We start from the raw sequence: 14,361 nt of genomic DNA, 5'->3' as shown, positions 1-14,361 counted from the left end.
TGATTAACTGATTAATAATCTGGTCTATAAAATAGAGAAAATGGTCTTGAATATATCTATGAATTCCATGGTGATATCTTCTAATGTCTTGTTTTGAAACAAGTCCAAAACCCAAAGATGTTCAGTTAAAACCTAATATTGGAGTCTCTGGAACCTTGAAATCAATTGTCCAAATAGTTGCAAATACTTTTTCTAGTCATTGATATATAATCAGCTTGTCATTTAAGCTCTAGTGGTAAGTGTCCTATGTCTACTTTAACACAAAATGCCGGCTTGCTCCTTTCTGTCAAATGTAAATAATGGGTGACTTTTAAATTAATCTATTCATTAGCAAACATGACTTTTTAAAAAAAAAAGATGAGCAGCTAAACACTTCTTAGCACTTTTACTTTTCACCTGCACTAGACATTAAGCATCATGAATATCCAATGCCACTGTTGATTAACTGAAATGCATACCGCTCTGTAGTCCTAACAGTTCTAAGGTCAGCTGGCAACTTTCACCTGAACCTGTGTGTGTGTGTGTGTGTGTGTGTGTGTGTGTGTGTGTGTGTGTGTGTGTGTGTGTGTGTGTGTGTGTGTGTGTGTGTGTGTGTGTGTGTGTGTGTGTGTGTGTGTGTGTGTGTGTGTGTGTGTGTGTAAGTGTATGTACATTCATATTTGTGTTTGTGTGAATATGGGTGTTTATTCACACCAGGCCAGATTTTTATTAACTGGCGGCCAGTGTTGTTGAAGCTGAGCCATGTTTGCCCTGTGACCCAGACACTACCTGTCTGCTGCCATGGTTACAGGGACGTTGCAGGTTTAGTGGCCTGACTCCAGGGATTACTTTCCCTGGTCTTAACAATCAGGCCTGTGCCCCAGTGACTGTAAAATGGACCAGTTAAGGGAGTTCTGCAGTGTGCCCTGGTGGCCTTTAAAAATGTACTAAGTGCTGTGCAAGGGATTAAACCTGTACAATGTAATTGTTCTCATGTCAGTGACTGTCCCTTTGTTATCAGGTTCACTTGTAGTGATTAGCTCTGAAATGAAAGAGCTCACAGGGCTCACTCGATACAGTACTGAGATGCTGGAGTTAAATACACGTTGAATCAATTTTCTTCGTCTTTCAGGGCTAAAGATTACATCACCAGAAACCATCTTGAATTTTTCCACACACACTGACAATGTTGTTTTCTTTCCGTTTACTCAACAGAGCAATAAACAAAGAAAAAAAGGGGGCCTGCAACAATGGTGAGTACTTTTTACTGCACATACAGAAGGTGAACACAATGACCTGGACATCTGTAAAATATAATGGTCATTTAACACAGTCTAGTTTATGAAATGTAGAATATTTGGAATCTCCTTAATAACTAGGGGGTGTGTCAGATGGTTTAATGATTAAATTACTTATTCTGCACGTGGATAAAATAATACCAGCACAAAATTTATATGATACCATGCCAGGTAAAAACCCACAAAGCACGATCCCATGAAAAGAAGTATCAACACAAAGGAAAGAGTTGCATTATATTTTACAAATGTTACTTTAAGTGTGTTTACTCTTTATAAGGCGCTTTGCATTACAAATTTGATGTGCAATATTAGACATGAAGGCATGGTTAACTGTGTAAATGTGAGAGAAGGATCATGTAGTTTTTAAGGCTTGGCATAAACATATTCCACAGGTCATTCTGGCTTGTCCTTTCTGTGTCAGTGACCTGGGAAACAATTGAAAATGTTGGCAGGACTTAATCTGCTGCCCAATTCAATAACCCGGTCTCTCGTGCGGCTGACCAGATTGGTGTTGACATTTTTATTGCCATTTATTGCCTGACTATTCATTGTTATTTATGCCTTTGATTTTGTGATGGAACGTGCAGGCTAAGTACCCCACATGGCTGTGGAACTGACTGGTGCACTGAGGTCAATGTACTCTGGCCCAGATTTTTTGTGATTTAGCAGAATCACAAAGGCTCCTCTTATTCTCTCCAGTGACCTGCAGTCTTACAGGTGTCCACCAGATGCTGCAGGCAGTCTGCACTGTCCCTTGCATGTCATCCAGTGGAGCTGTAATATCCACTTTGGAGCAAAGCCTTGGAACTGTTTCCATGGTATTAGGATTATATGTTATTTAGTTGTGCATCAAAGAAAATAGGTCTCAGTTTCAGATATCAAGGAGTATCAAATTTCTGTCACGGAAAGGAGACGGGAGGGAAGTGTGAATGTGTCTTTAATCCGATGTTTGATGTAAACTATGTCAGTTTTAACCACTGTTTGGAAGTTGGCACGTTTTTTTTTTTTTTTTTTTTTTCAACCACAGCTTTCAAATTATAGTCATGTAAGAGATTCTTCAAACAATGTTCATATTGGTGTGCAGATTTAAGAGCTGTGAACACAGTATGTGAAAATGTTCTCCCCTTGACAGTAAGTGATGAATCTTATGTAGACCTGCTCCTATGGATTGTATCTCTTGTTGGGAGCAGAGCAACTTCACAGTTAACTTTGTGAACAAAGCCAGCCCCGCCACAAGGCATTCTGGGAAGTTTGGCTGCTGGTGAAAGTGCTTGCCAGTGTCCAGAGAGCGGCTCTGAAAATCTTTGCAAGGGCTGAAAATGAAGATTGAAAGTAGACGTAATAGGAGCAACAACGCAGAGAGCTCTCACAGCTGTAGGCTCAGCCTTCTCTTAAAGAGATATTACCAAAACATTCCTCAGTCATGGACACAGAAATGAGGTAACACCATGCTTAAGTGTACTGTACATGTTATAAGCTACGCACTGGCAAATGTGTCCTTTATCAACATCAATTCAGTTTTTAAACCAGTAAATATGGTGTAATGTTAATATTTAAAATAACAAGGGACAAAATAAAATCATAATGCTCACCAGTAATTATCAAAGTTACGAATACCAGTTCATAACTGTCATGTGTTTTGAAATGTTTGAGCACTACAGAATTAGAGTTGGAGGTGTACCAAGAAATGAAGTATTGTCACTTGGTTTAGGTTTAAGGAATCAAATCAATGTTGTTAAAATGTGTTATGACTCAAAGAACCTCTTTAGCATTAGACATTTCTGTTTTATTTGAGTTTATGGAGAAAGGTGGGTTAGGGTTGAAAGAAGCTTCAGTGTCTTGTTCAAGGGCATGGCTGCTAATTGACATTTTTTGTTGTTGGAATCAAACCCAGATTTGCTGTGTAACCACAAGAAAACCTGCAAAGAGGTGGCAACTCAACCTCCATAGTTCCAAGACCTGCTTTATAGTATATAGATAACGCAGGTCTTGGTACAGTTTACAATAAGTTCAAAGAGGGATTTTTTTTTTTTTTTTTTTTATTCTTAACTTAAAAGATTGACTAAGAACAATTGTTGTTCTCAGCTCTACCTCATTTCATAACTAAAAAATACACAACATATTTCCAGTTTTCAAATTTTAGGGGTGCATCCTCCCTCATGCTATGTGCACATTTTTTTTTCAGTTTTAAACATAACAATTGTTGGTTTTAGTAATTTAGGATTTCCATGTTCCATCTAACATTGAGCACAGGTCTGCAGTATAGCGCACCGTGAGCCTGGCATTGCCGAGCTAGATGTTTTTAGAGGTGGTGGTCAGCGTTGGTCAGGCTCTCACACATTGTGCCATTCAGAGCCCGGACCGTACATTCACCCTGCACTGGGTACCCCACCATTGTGAGAGTGAGCTCACTTGAAAAGCCTTCATGAGGTTTTTGGTGCAAGCAAGTCAGCCCTATTTGCATTTGTTCCAGTCTCAAGGATTGTACAGGTCAATTGAGACAGGCAGATATCTAACATGCTGGAAAGTTTTTCTCCTCAATGTCATCTTCATCATCCTCCTGTTTAATTTTCAGTCTCTGTTGTACAGTTTCTAATTCTTTTTCGAAATTTTCCTAATGTCTCCTGATTCCCTGAGGTGCATCATATCTGGTCTACTTATCTGTTTTCTTGAAGAAACAGTTTAAATGGATCCAGAGGAAGACATTATCATGGATTGAATTCACTTAATGAATGCACCTAAGTCATGAGCTCAAGATTAAATGGAGAAGAAAGTTTCAACAAACATCTTAAAGCACTGATTTGGCTCAAAAGGATGCATTTTAATATTAAGATATTAGTCCTAAAACTTACAATACTATTGTTAATTTAAGTCCTGTTGCCTTACTTTTTTTTTTTTTTTTATTGCAGACAAGCATGCCTCCATATCTCCCTCCTTCTCCCCGCTGATTAGGGGCAGAAATACCTTTACAGGGGATCAGATAGAGGAGAAAGTTGTAAGTGCCAGCCTTTCACTCCAGGCCTCCTGGCAGGCGGCCTGCGGGCAGGCCGGGCATGGGTTAGGCCACAGCCAGCAAACCAAGACAGCACTCAGACAAAAACACCTAATCACTTTAATTAGCCTAAGCCTACCTTGTTGGGCTTATCAACAGGTTTGCTAGCTTGTGTGTGTGTGTGTCTGTGTGAAAGAGGGAGAGAGTCTCGCTGAGATGTTCATGAGTCGTAAAATTCCAATCTCTGAGTTTGACCAATAGTGTGGGACTTTTACATAAAAATAACCTGCTGTCATATTCAAGCTCTTGCCAAATGAGTTCACACAATGCATATTAATCCTTTCACTGCCAGATAAATCTCTCTGTATTTCACTGGGCACAGTTTGTTAATCTGGTGTCTGGTGAGACATTCCTGTTCTGGCTGGATGAATGCATGCATGCCAGAGATGTCTGCTAGCTGGGCCAGCTAGAATGGGGGGTAAAATGATTCAAATCTGGCAGCTTCATAGACTTCCCAAATATTATCCGACTGATAGGGTCAAATCCTGATGGTTAAATGAGTCATTGTGCAGGAGTTGTGACGCTATGGTACAGAGGAGCCTCTGACTGTGTTTTTATAATCACTCTCATTAGCAGAAGGGGAGGCAGAAGTTCTGCACTGCAGGTTTAAAGGAGCACTGTGCAGGATTTAGTCACATCTAGTGGTGAGGCTACAGATTGCAACCAATCTTAATCATCGTATTTATCATGTACTTGACTGCCCGTGTCAAAAACCACAAGCTCATGAATTTCATCTGAAGGCAACTAAATAGTATTTTGTCGTTGGGGAAACCAGCTGACGCTCCGTCTCTTGCCTCATTAGCGATCAAGCATGTTAGTAAATGCATCCCCAGATAGATCTCTCCGTGAGCAAACTCTGCACTTCTCTTTCTCTTATTTTTTTGCATTTCAATATTCCGCTCAGCAGCTTCAGCCTTATGTGAAGGGGTTAACCTGACTGCCATTATGAGGGAGGGGGGGGGGGGTTGCCGTCCATCTGTCCACTGGTGAAAAGAGCCATATGACTTGGTGCTCCAGCAGGATAGGAATCTGTTTGGCTCAAGTGTTATGATGTCCTGGTTGGGGGGGAGGAGCCTGCTCCTTGGAGGTGACATCTTCTCAGCAGTGGGAGTCACCTCACCTCTCAGGGCTGAGGTGGCACCATGAATAGGCACTTTCAACATTGAGGCTCTTATCCAGAGATTGATGGATTACAGGGGGTCCGAGCAGCAGCACTGAGATAATGGTGTGGAGTCACTGTGCAGGAATGAACTTGAAGTTGAACTTGGATGAAGTTGAACTTGGATGAAGTTGAACTTGGATGTTTTTTTTTTTACCTTGATCATTCAATAGCTGGCTCCTGTTAAGTCAAAAGTACAACTGTTGTTAAGTGCTGTTTATGTTTGTGTGTTTAACTTGTTAGGACCATGTGATAGTTGGCATTAAGAAAGTAGGTTAAGCTTTTCTTAGCCTATAATCTTTAGTTAGTATCAGATAAGTTTTACATGCTTTCCTGTGCTTGTCGAAACTCTCTGGCACCAAACTGTGTTTCCCCAAGGTGGTTGAAACAAACTCTGGAGATTATTTGAAAATAATATTTGACCCTTATCCACTTGTTAGGCCATTAGAGGACTCTCTCTCTGTGATTCCACAATTGGGTTACCAGTCTCTGTATCCTCTTAGCAAGGCTTGTAGCCCCTCCTCCCTAATGTAGGAACCTGGCAGGACCAGGGCGGCTTGGTTCTCCTTTTCCGTGTCCCATCCCCCACCAGACACAGTGATGGCACTCAGTGCCAGAGACACCCCTCCTTCCCTCCCTCCCCTCCCCTCCCTTCCCTTCACCAACACTCTTCTCTCCTCTCCGCCCTCCCTTCCCTCTCCGCCGCAGGCAGACCCAGGCATGGGATCTCCATCTGTGCACAAAGGAGCCTCCTCTATCTGCATACGCTGCACATAAAAGGGCCTTTTGTCATGAGCTCTGCACACATGACCGTCCGCCTTTCACCCCGCTGGAAAAAAAAGATCACTCTCCAGCAATCCAACCCCACCCCCAATACCAGACTCAACCCTGTCCCCCGACCCCACCCCCCAGATTTTCGTCTGCAAAGAGAGAGAGAGAGAGAGAGATCTACTCCAAACTTTGTCCAATAGAGACAACTATCAGATGGAGCTGCTGCTGAAAAATCCCTTTTTCTCTTTTTCATTTCCTCCTTCATCATGTCTGCCTTCTTCTCTCTTCCTGGGTCCTTGTGTGCCCTCCCTGAGAGCCATCAAGGCATTATAGCATCTGCCATGCTGAAATATGAATGTGCTCCCATTTTTTTTTTTTTTTTTTTTTTTTTTTGCTGTCTCCCTTCCTTTCTGCAGTCTCTGACATTTAAGGGGCATTAGTGGTTGGTTCCATGCCAGGTTATCACCACCACTCCCCCACTCCCCATATTACAGAGGCACAGGCTCAATTGACAGCAGTCCCAGAGCCCAGGCTTTTCTCTTCCACTCATTTCACTGCCTTGTGCCTTTTAACCCCTCAGCCCCACACTGCTCAGCAGAGCCAGAGGTATTTGTAATGTGTAGAGATAATGACCAAAAATTGACTGTACACGTGAGATGTACATGAGAAAAGGTACAGTTCTCCACCATTGTGAGACAAGTGGGCTGCAAGCCATTTTGGCTACTAAAGATGACAGATATTGGTGTTGAGGGATATTGAGTCAGGGTGGGGACAGAGCAAAGACACAGAGGCGGGCTAATACACACTGTCAAGTGCACGGGTGCTGCCACAAAAAACGCTTTCCTCAGCGTTTCCTTTGAAACACACACGGCCCTGATGCCTTGCTCCCGGCCAAACGAGTGTGGATTTTGGAAAGCCCTCTAGCTCATCTTGCTGTCGCTGCACACAGGCCTGTGGCGGAACGGAAGGATAAGATTGACTTCTCCCTCCACCGCCATGTCCTCTACATGACCCTCTGCCTCTCAGTGAGCTTGTGTGAGAGGTCAGGGACCGTCACACCGCAGTTTCCCGCATGCTGTCGACACCTTCAGGCTGATGATGGTGACGGTGATGGGTGGATCTGGGAATATTACACACCATCAGTGTCAGAACGGTTTAGTATAAGCAGTGTGTGTATAATTTACATAGAGGTTCCCTGAATCACAGAGCAGTATTGTCATAATTTAGCACCAGTAAACTGTACTGTTTGCCCTCTGAAGTGTCTGTGGCCATAATCATGAGGAGTATGGTTGCTTGTTCCCACAAAAGTAGTGAAATATCATGAGACATTATGATTATGATGACATAAACATTCCTTTTTATCACACAAATCAAACGGCTTTATATTAAAACACAGACCATGTAAAGAATTTCCAGGCAAAACAGAAATAAAACAAGTGATTTAGATCATTTAAACTGCACATTCATTTGCTGTATATTATCCCAGTACCTAACACTAGAATATAGCATACTTTAATGTACTCTGTACTTTATACAGACCTCTGTATGAAACACACAAACCAAGCAGTTGTCCTCACACAGAATTACACAAAGAACATCTGTGCACGCCCAAAGATTCAGGTTTTAAGAAAATAACCCCTTGACACAATGTGCATGTCCTCAGATGACCAAGCTTACTGCCTCTACTTGCTCCTCTGATGGGCACAAAGACAATACAGAGTAGCAGTCAGTGTACATGCATGAACAAATTTGTCCAGTTAAAGACACAGGACGGCTATTATCTTAAAACATAGGAAACAATCCTTATGTACTCCACCATATGGGGTCATATTTACACCAGCGTCCCTTTACAATAGTTAGAGACCATTAGTTATAGTGCCAACATTTTCTAAATTATGGACAACCACACAATTACAAGTAATAAACACAAAAATAAAAATGCCTGTGCAATGTACAGTTTTCGACATGCATAGTCTGAGCACAAGATCTGTTTGGTTTTTGTTATTTTCAAAAGTGAAGCATTTCTTCATCACATATTATTTTGCTCTTTATAAAACCCCTGTTTTACGGGAATTGAATGAGCCTCTAAATTTGCAGAAATAGCCCATGAAGTTACAACCTTTGTTTATGCAGCTGTCCTGTGAAGCGCTGCTTTTCTCCCACTGGATAAATATCCTCCTGTTAATAACATCATGCACATCAATTATAGTGCGTCTGCCAAAGTGGAATTGACCTAATCAGTGTTTTTATTCATGCTACTCTCAAGTCAGTATCAGGTTTTTGTCCCCTTTTAAGGGATGCCACCTATTTGTTTTTACTCTGCACAAAGTTAGGAGCAATTATCAAGCTCAAATACTATTGCTGAATTGGGACTTGGATGAGTATCTAGAATATTTCCTGTCTGACTGTGTTTGAGTGGAGCTAGTTTTTGACTGAGCTAACTTTGGTAATCAGAAGAAAGAAAGTGCTGTGAAGTGATTTTGGGGGCTGAACCCTCTGTGGCTCTGTTGGAGAAGGCACCAATGCGGAGAACCTGGTTATGAAATGCATAAAGTGTATTTGGTGCTTGTTTTGCCGAGAGTGTGTGTAAGATAACAAAACGGCACACATAAAGTATTGGTTGAGGTGGTGAACTGCTGAGTGCGTATGGCTGGGCTGTTGGACTCCTTGCAGCCCTGCGGCACAGACACAGGCGTTGTGACGTGGCCCCTAAAATGCCAGGGCTGTGTGCTCCTGGCTTAGTGATGAGGAGGAATAAAACAAAATGGCCAGGGCTGTTTAAAGTAAGTATTAGCAGCCCTCAGGGGAAAACTGCAAAGGGAGATGTCAGGTATGTAGAGGCTCGACAGAGCTAGTCAAGTGGGCAGAAAAGGAGAATTTACTTTCTTTATTATTACGTGTCATTGACTTTTGAGAATTTGTCCCGGAACCTCAGTTAACTTGGTGCTGATCAGAATCAGCATTTTCACAGTGCAGTTTAGCTACACCAGATAATCCAAATACATGTCTGAAATTAAATTATTTACTACATTAAAAAGTCTCATGTGATGGTCATAATAACATTACAATTGATAAATGCTCTCCTAAAACTTTGGACTTTCCGTATAATGATTTTACTTTTGATTTCTCATGTCATATGCTAATTAAACTGTATTTATACTTGTTTCTACCATAATGCAGTTTAGTCATGTAGTCCCAAATGATAATTTAGATTTTCAGACAGTAAGGTTAAATCAGTGTAACATCTTGTGCCAGTGTTTGCTTTTTGTCTTTTAATATCACAGTACTAAAATAGTTTAATAATATTCAATTTAAAAAATATCAATTTTATTTATTATGAAAGTCCCAAAATTGCCTTTTTCTTTTTCTCTACTATATATCACTTTAACATGTTTGACAAGTTTGATGAGCAAAATCTTGAAGGGATCATAGCCTAAAGCTCTGTCTTTATCTCGTAAAAAAAAAACATTAATTTACTTTAAATGCGTTGTCATCATAAGTTTAATGCATCTTATTATTGATTCTGCAGTTTGATGTGCATTTGTTGCCAAAACTGCCCTCATTCAGTGCTGCCATATGAAAGCGGCCCTGATCCAGGATGATATGTCTGGCTGCTGAGGGGCTGCCAGAAGTAGTTGTTAGTTACAGTTAGGGCGCGTCCCTCTTAGGATAGGTTGTCCACTCTGAGGTCTGATATCGAATAGGTCCATAATTTCCAGCTTGTTCCCAGGAGAAGCTCTCCCTTGCTCTTTTTCTCGCTGTGTCTCTGTTCCTCCTCTTCTTCTTCCACAATCCTGTGAGAAACAGCAAGGTGAGTTAAATCCTGCTTTTACAGAAGTCTTCATTCCTGTTTTCTTGTTCAGATGATTTGATTCATCGATGCAGCCTCAAATTATGTTTCTTTAGAATACATCTTTATAATGATTTAAAATAAATCAAGACATTTTTCTCTTATTTTTGATTTGTTGAACAAAAAAGATCAAAACTGACGAAATGTCTGGCACATGTAAAAAAAATAAAAATCAGTGCTCTCCTTTGCGATTTGACACCAGGAGAACATTTCAAGCAAAGCTGATTGAACTAAATAACATAAAATATAATAAATACAATAATGATTCTATTTATAAGTAATGAAGTCACTTTTAAATATGCCACGTTTATAAAACAATGTTCAACCAAAGGTTTGAACAAATATTAGATTTATAGACGCGTAACAAAATGTGTTAATTAAAATCCAAGTCAGAATGCATATAGTTTTATTTAATTTTAGTCAGAAGTTTATATTCAGAAATTAAAGTTTTCTGTGACTGAAATCTCCCTTCTTTAGTAACAACTTCAGTAAAGTTCAGTTTATACTTCCTTTTGTGCTGCAGTTTTGCACAATTCTTATTAAAGGGTTATTCAGTATTACTGAGCAGACAAAATATAGCTTCAAGTGATTTTTTTTTTTAAGAAAGCTGTAAATGTACTACAATGTAAGTAACATTTTTTGCTGAAACAAAAAACATTACTCCAATACATTTCACACATTATTGAATATTTCTAAAACAAATTCAGTGTCGTTGACATTTTTGTTTTTTGATAAGTTCACTCTCACACCTTATAATAAAGCTACCATAAATAAATAAATTAGATGTGTATTTACACATTTTTTTTAATTAAATTTAAATATTCCTCATTTAGATAATGAATTCTTAAATTATTATTTCGCTTTTTGTTTGTTTGTTGGTTTTATGGGGCACCGCTTATTGAAAAAAACCAGCCAGAAGCCTTTCATAGCTTATTAACCCAACAATAAATTCAAAATAAAATACAGTTTATTAAATAGGCAAAAACTAATCTATAGATATTTTGTAAGCAAATGCACAGAATGCATTCAATGACAATTAAATTATATATTTTTAAATCAGTGCCCAGCTTTAAGTTTTACATGTGAACATAACTTGAGGAGAAACTTAAACTTGAACTTGGTCCTTAGGAACACACTCCTGGATAAATATCTGACATTCTCTGTATTACCATTAAAATTATATTGCCATGTTTGTTTAATTTCAGGGAGAGCTCCAAATGTTCTAATCGCAAGCAATAATGTTGACTTGTCAATTATATGTTATTGTAAGTTATTATCTTTGTGGACACGTAGGGTTAAGTAAGCTCTGCACGACAGTTTGCTTTGACCTCTCTGCTGATGCAAAAGTAATGTTTGAATAGCATGGCAGAATGAGTTTGTGAAGAAATAACTCCTTTTCTAGCTTTTTAATATCCGGGACATCACCATTATGATAAAAGTGGAGCATCACTGCTGCGCATGTCTCATGTCCACCATTTTGTGCTGAGAACTTCATTGCACATGCAACCATTTTCTGCAGTAGAACACATTCTTTTAAGTCTGCGCCTTTGAAAACAACTGCATTGATTGTTTTTAATTGGGATGTTATAATATTGGAAATATAGTTACACACAGATGATGCACAGCCGGCTATTGTAAGTCAAACATCCTTCATTTTTCACCAGGAGTGCATTACCACTGCAAATACTGTGCAGTTCCTGTGTTGAATCATTTATTCATGTTTGTCCAGACAGCAGCGATAATTCTGCTCAAGCTGTGCTGCACCTTGCAGTGATCCTCTTCAGTCCTTGTCTGTGTGCGTGTGTGTGTGTGTGTGTGTGTGTGTGTGTGTGTGTGTGTGTGTGTGTGTGTGTGTGTGCGTGTGTGCGTGTGTCTGCGTGTGTCCATGTGCGTGTGTGCGTGTGTCAGACAGCGGGGAGAAAGTGGTGGTCACAGTTGGCTGCCTAAGGTGACTGGTGGGGTCAAAGGTCAGGTTGTGTTAATAAGCTGTGATGTGCTGCCCTGGGACCTCACTCCCATGAGGGATAACCCCCTAATCGGCATTAGTTAATGTGTTAGTAATCTTTACCTTCTTAAAGCAAACAGCAGTGGAACATTCAATGGGCCCGCTTGGCCTCCCATGTTACGCTTTTGACCTTGGGGTCATGGCCTTTGTTCCCTGCTCGATGGGGAGTGCCCTCAAAGGTCTCGGGTGTAATAGAGAAGTTGTTTAGACACGTGCAGGGCTTAAGCAAGACCACCTCATAGACTCCACTCCTGCTCCTGGAGAGTATAAAGTCTTCCCTCATGTTGAAGGGAGACTTTTGTGGTTGGCTTTCATCCCCTTGAATAAGTCCATTAGAATATCTGTGTTTTATGCGCTACATATCATGTCTAAATGTTGATGTAGTCGTGGTTGCTAACCAAGCAAACAGCCACCCCCTCTCGTACTTCCCCACTCAAACTTCCTAATTCCTCCTTGATGTTTGCAAATGCCTCAGTGCAAATATTGTTTGTCTTTGTGGATCTCCTGCCTGCTGCAAGTCCATATTACTCCTCATTGTTTCCTGAAGCACCAGAAAGAAAACTGTAGAAAAACAGGGTCTTTATAATATGTCCTCTTCCTCTTCACTTATCTGAACTTTCTGGAATACATAGTGTTTACCCACAACCAACAAATATCTTTTGGAACATTGAAATGTGTGTTCAGTGTGTTCTCCTGACTGCAAAAGACCACAGCGCAGCTACTCTTAGTTCAGAAGCAAAATCAATATTTTATGATATCTGCAAAATAATTTGGGGATAACGAATTAAATTAGTTTTTTTTTTTTTTACAGAAATCAGAGAGGAAACATATATGCAACATTTATATTACTGTTTAATTTATGTATCTTAACAATTTGAAAACATATTTATTCCACTGTGTAATATTCTTAATATGCTTTTCATGTGTTTTTTAGAACACTAAATTTTACAAATTCAAGAAGTCATCTGATGCTTTTTATTAAATCCACAAAAAGATTTGCAGTCTATAATTTATTTTAGTTTTTGTTTCCTTAGTCAAATGATGTCGAGCACACTCTAACATGGCGCCGTCTGCCATTTTGTTCCACATCGCATTATCAATTGTCCTGATTGACTGATTCTGTATCACACAGATGTCGCAGCAATGTACTCCGAAGAAAAGCTGCTAATTGCCTCGACCTATTTCATCTAAGCATGTTAATGAAAGAGAAGTCATGTTTTCGTGTCATTGATTAGATTCCAAGAATTTAATCTGAAAAGAAATATTCGTAGGAGTGAGAAAAAGTAAAAATGCCAGAGAAGCAAAGAAGCAACATCAACGTCATCAAATGTATTGCTTTTGAAAAGTGACGTGTTTAGTTTCTTTAAAAAGTCTGCACTTGTCTCTAAAACAAGACAAATTATGAGTGTAAAATTAAGACGTGGTAAACACAACAGAGGAACAACGTAGAGGCACAGTGGTAAGAGCTGGCAGCAGACCCCAAAACGGTATCCTCAAATGAACTTCATGGCATGCAAAGTACAGTATGCACACAAAGCGCGAATTCACAAAGCATGCTTGTCTAAATCGACTGTGTTTAATCCTCGGCGTTAAAGTATATTCTTTTTTAATTATCCCAAAGTTATTCCCAAATAAGGTCACTTAACATATACACATGACAGCTTTATCCATAATGAAGTCATGGATTTCTCAATTGGTTAAAACGCATGGCGAGATGTGACGTATAACTGCACTCCTTCTGCTGGGATCTATAGCTCGTGCCAGTGCCAGTGTAGACGCCTGCACTGAGCTCTCATTTCTATCTCATTTCGGGAAAGAGAACAAATAAACTGCACTCCACTCTTCTCCGCACGCTCTGTTTGTACAAATAATTGGAGCATTTCTCCCTTCTCCGTCTTTAGCCACCTGTGTTTTTTTTTTTTTTTTTACTGAAACCTGTGGAGCAAACAGGAGTTTGGGGAAGAGGAGTTTTTGTGGAGAGTCTGGTCTGCTGCTGTAGTGGGCAAGAGAGCCGGAGAGCAACTGGGTGGTGGCTGTGCTATGAAAGCAGCCCTCACAAAACTGTGCAGCCCGAAGCAGTAGCAGCCATGTTAGACAAATCTGCATGAGCTGGAGCCCCCATTAATAATGCAGTGCCCTCCAAAGCAAACAAAAAAGTTTTTACAGAGGAAAAGTAAGTAAAGTTGAACCCCCACCTTTTTTTTCTGTCATTGTCTCTGCTAGGCTTGTAGTCCCCTCTTTCATTTT

At 40.0% G+C, this 14,361-nt stretch overlaps 1 long non-coding RNA gene across 1 annotated transcript; it reads right to left on the bottom strand.

Moving 5' to 3' along the window:
- Nucleotides 1–6,620: 6,620 nt before the first annotated feature.
- On the bottom strand, nucleotides 6,621–14,005 carry LOC138619077 (uncharacterized). The gene is made up of 2 exons (XR_011310782.1): nucleotides 12,178–14,005; nucleotides 6,621–10,053 (listed from the first exon to the last, which is right to left on the bottom strand). It is a non-coding gene; the product is annotated as an uncharacterized lncRNA (long non-coding RNA).
- Between the last annotated feature and the right edge of the window lie 356 nt (nucleotides 14,006–14,361).

Source organism: Brachyistius frenatus, unplaced genomic scaffold (genome assembly GCF_029030835.1).
Source record: "Brachyistius frenatus isolate BFR_SWC_R1_liver_20210118 unplaced genomic scaffold, ASM2903083v1 Contig_19, whole genome shotgun sequence".
Taxonomy (NCBI): Eukaryota; Metazoa; Chordata; class Actinopteri; family Embiotocidae; genus Brachyistius; species Brachyistius frenatus.
Note: the sequence above shows the minus strand (reverse complement) of the source record. Positions and strands in the feature narration are given on the sequence as shown.